Below are 4,967 nucleotides of genomic sequence, written 5' to 3'. Positions count from 1 at the left end.
GTAGCGATGGGGTTTCACTATGTTGTCCAGGCTGGTCTCAAACTCCTGGACTCAAGCTATCCACCTGCCTTAGCCTCCCAAAGTGTTCGGATTACAGTGTGTTATGGTTTGACTGTGTCCTAACCCAAATCTCAACTTGAATTGTATCTCCCAGAATTCCCACGTGTTGTGGGAGGGACCCAGAGGGAGGTAATTGAATCATGGGGGCCAGTCTTTCCCGGGCTATTCTGGTGATAGTGAATAAGTCTCACGAGATCTGATGGGTTTATCAGGGTTTTCTGCTTTTGCTTCTTTTCTCATTCTTTCCTGCGGCCACCATGTAAGAAGTGCTTTTCGCCCGGCAGGCACCATGATTGTGAGAAATTCCCCAGACATGTGGAACTGTAAGTCCAATTAAACCTCTTTTTGTTCCCAGTTTCGGGTGTCTTTATCAGCAGTGTGAAAAGAAACTAATACAACAGGTGTGACCCATAGTGCTTGGCCCAAAATACCAACATTTTATTATTTATTTATTTAATTAATTTTTTTGAGACGGAATCTCACTCTGTTGCCCAGGCTGGAGTGCGGCGGCGTGATCTCGGCTCACTGCAAGCTCCGCCTTCCGGGTTTACGCCATTCTTCCGGGTTTACGCCATTCTCCCGCGTCAGCCTCCCCAGGAGCTGGGACTACAGGCGCCCGCCACCACGCCCGGCTAATTTTGTTTTTGTATTTTTAGTAGAGACGGGGTTTCACTGTGTTAGCCAGGATGGTCTCTATCTCCTGACATTGTGATCTGCCCACCTCGGCCTCCCAAAGTGCTGGGATTACAGGCGTGAATCACCACACCCGGCAAACAACATTTTATTTTTATTTATTTGTTTATTTATTATTTTGAGTTGGGGTCTCACTCTGTTGCCCAGGCTGGAGTGCAGTGGTGTGATCTTGGCTCACTGCAACCTCTGCTTTCCAGGCTCAAGCGGTCTTTCAGCCTCAGTCTCTCAAGTAGCTGGGACCACAAGTTTGAGCCACCATGCCTGGCTAATTTTTGTATATTTTGTAGAGACAGGGTTTTGTCATGTTGGCCAGGCTGAGTCAACCATGTTGGCCAGGTTTTGCCATGTTTTCCATGTTGACCAGTCTCCGACTCCTGAGCTCAAAGTGATCCGCATGCCTTGGCCTCCCAAAGTGCTGGGATTACAGGTGTGACCCGCTGCTCCTGGCCACCAACATTTTAAATAAAGTGCTTTCCATGTATTGACTTGCTTAATCCTCATAAAAACTCTAAGAAAGATGGGGAAACTGAGGCACGGAGGTATGTATTAATTTGTTCAAGATTATGAGGCTGATCAGTAATAGCTGGGATTTGAACCTATGCCACCTGCCTCCAGAGCCTTTGCTGTTTATCATGCAACTTTGGGCAAATCACCTACCTTCTCTAGGCTTCAGCTTCCTCATTTGCTGTTCCCTCATTGCCATTCCTCTTAAAGATAGTACTACCTGCCCTACCTACCTCCGATGGTTGTGAGGCTTAAATGAGATACTATATTGCTAAAGGGATTTTGCAAACTGTAAAGTGCTGTGTACATGGAAGGGAGAACAACAGAGAGATCAACAGGGTCTTGGAGCCAGCCTGCTTGGATTCACGACCCAGCTCTGACATCTTAACAGATTGATTGGTTTTATGTCTACTGACTTAGCCTTTCTGTGCCTCAGTTTCTTCATCCGTAACATGGTGATAATACTAGTCCCTACCTTGTGGGATTGTGATGAAAGCTAAATGAATTTATGTTTGTAAAAGCTAAGAAGACTGCAGACACAAGCTTAATGCTATATAAATGTTTGCTTCTGTTTTTGTCTTTTACTTACTTGTGAGACTGAGCGCCTTTGTCCCTTTGGGAACTGATTTTGTCTGGGCCTAGCTTCTGGGGGCTTTCTTTAAAAACGCCACCATGAGGCCTGGGGAGATCAGGCTTCTGGTCACACATAGATGCAGAGAGTTTGTAAGTGCTTCTGGGTGGCCAGACCCAGCTGAGCAGTGGTTCCATGGTGGGGGTATTTGGCTCACTAAGGGTGGCCTGGCCAGCGCCTGGGGGTGTGCCAGGCTTCTGTTCTTAGCTTTGGCTGTGCAAGTGGCCCACTGCCAGGAGAAGGAAGTGAGAAGCCCAATCTCTGGATGACCAGTGCTAGGGCACATCAGAGCACCTCCGTGTGACTGGCCTTACCACGGAGGCTTCCAGAATTTCTTCCACTAATAAATAAACTTTATTTTTAAGAGCAGTTTTAAGTTCACAGCAGAATTGAGTGGAAAATAGAATTTCTGTAGAAATTTTCAACATAGCCCCATCCCTACATATGCACAACCTCCCCTGCTACTGACATCCTGCACCACAATGATCTATTTGCTACAACTGATGAACCTACATTGACACATTATTATCACCCATCAGTATCCCCTGAAGTCCATGGTTTACATTAGGGTTCGGGATTGCACATTCTATGGGTTTTGACAAACGTATAATGGCATGTATCCACCATTATGGTATCACACAGAACAATTTCACTGCCTTAAAAATCCTCTGTGCTCCAACTATTCATCTCTCCCTTTTCTCTAACCCCTGGCAACTACTAATCTTTTTGCAGTCCCCGTAGTTTTGCCTTTTCCAGAATGTCATATCGTTGAAATCAGACAAGATGTAGCCTTTCAGACTGAAAGACTTCTTTTGCTTAGTAATATGCATTTAAGTTTCCTCCATGTCTTTCCACGTCTTGATAGTGCCCCCACCCCCGACCCCCGTTTTTAAAGTTTCTGGTCTGAAGGTGTCACAGTTTATTCATCCATTTGCCTATTGGAGGACATCTTGGTTGCTTCCAAGATTTTGGCAACTATGAATAAAGCTGCTATAAACATGATGTACAGGTTTTTGTGTGGAAATACGTTTTCAGTTTCTTTGGGTAAATACCGAAGAGTGTGATTGCTGGATCATATGGTAAGAGTAGGTTTAGTTTTGTAAGAAACTGCCAACCTGTCTTCAGAAGTGGCTGTGCCATTTTGCATTACTACTAGCAATGAATGAGAGTTTCTGTTGCTCTGCATCCTTGTCAGCATTTGGTGTTGTCATCTTCCACTTTTAAACCAAAGCTCTACTATACTCATATTTTCTTCATCCATTCATTCATGTATTTGCTGTCATGTACTTATTCAAGAGATATTTATTAAGCGCCTGCAATATGCCACACACACTCTTTTAGGTGCTGGAGCTACAACAGTGAATGTACAAACAGGACAATGTTTGTACCAGGGCTGTATCTGTTAGATCCAAATGACCTATAGTGATGGTGATGATGATGATAGTGCCTAGTATTAGACTCCTTATTATGCTCTTCTTTATATGCGTTAACTCATTTACTCCTCAAACATCCCTAAAAGTGGTACTACTATAATTATCCCTATTATATAGATAAGATAACAAAAGCAGAGAGAGGTTGAGTAATTTGCCTGAGGTCACACAGCTAGGTATAATGGACCTGGGGGTCCAACACAGGTGGTCAGGCTCTTTCATGCATGGCCATTATCCAGATTTAAAACCCAGGATTTGGGCCGGGTATAGTGGTCTTGAACCCCTGATCTCAAATGATCCATCTGCCTCTGCCTCCCAAAGTGCTAGGATTACAGGCATGAGCCACTGCACCCAGCCGGTTTGTCTTTTTACTGTTGGGTTGTATTCTTTAGATATTCTGGATATAAGTCCTTTATCATATATGATTTGCAAATATTTCCTCCCATTCTGTTGCTTGTCTTTTAACTCTCTTGATAGTGTCCTTTGAAACACAAGTGTTTAATTCTGATGAAATCCAATGTATCTATTGTTTTTCTTTAGTCATTTGTATTTTTTGGCATCATATGTAACAAGGCCTTGCTTTACCCAAAGTCACAAATATTTACTCCAATGTTTTCTTCTAAGAAGTTTATAGTTTTAGTTCTTATCCTTAGGTCTGTGATCCACTTTTATTTATTGTTTGCATATGATGTGATGAAGGAGTCCAAACTCATTGTTTTCATGTGACCACTTATTGAAAAGATTATATTGTCACATCAAACTATTTTGGTTCCATTGTAATAAGTCAACTGACTATAAATGTAAGGGTTTATTTCTGTCCTCTTAATCTGTTCCATTGACTTATCTGTCTGTCTTTATGCCAACGCCACACTGTCTTGATTATTGTGACTTTATAGTAAATTTTGAAATCAAGAATTGTGAGTTTTCCAATTTTGTTCTTTGTCAAAGTTGTCTTGGCTGTTCTGGGTTGCTTATATTTCCACATGAATTTTAGGGTCAGCCAACTAAAAAGAAACCAGCTGGGATTTTTTTAAATTTTTTATTTTTTAGACGGAGTTTCGCTCTGTTGTCCAGGCTGGAGTGCAGTGGTGATCTCGGCTCACTGCAAGCTCCGCCTCCCAGGTTCACGACCATTCTCCTGCCTCAGCCTCCCGAGTAGCTGAGACTACAGGTGCCCACCACCATGCCTGGCTAGTTTTTTTGTATTTTTAGTAGAGACGGGGTTTCACCGTGTTAGCCAGGATGGTCTGGATCTCCTGACCTCGTGATCCACCTGCCTCGGCCTCCCAAAGTGCTGGGATTACAGGCATGAGCCACTGCGCCCGGCCCCAGCTGGGAGTTTTATAGGAATTGCTTTAAACCTGTAGATTAGTTTGGGGAGTATTGCTACATTGATAATATTAAGTCTATCAGTCCATGAAAATGCAATGACTTTCCTTTTATTTCGGTCTTCTTTAATATTTCAACAGTGTTTTCAAGTCTTCACAGTATAAGTTTTGTACTTCTGTAAATTTATTCCTAAGTATTTTATCCTTTTTGATGCTATTGTAAAATGAATTGTTTACTTAATTTTATTTTCTGATTTTTAATTGACACTTCATAGAGATACATTTTTGTATGTTGCTCTTATATCCCGCAACTTTGCTAAA

This window comes from Pongo abelii, chromosome 21, assembly GCF_028885655.2.
Source record: "Pongo abelii isolate AG06213 chromosome 21, NHGRI_mPonAbe1-v2.0_pri, whole genome shotgun sequence".
Lineage (NCBI taxonomy): Eukaryota > Metazoa > Chordata > Mammalia > Primates > Hominidae > Pongo > Pongo abelii.
Note: the sequence above shows the minus strand (reverse complement) of the source record.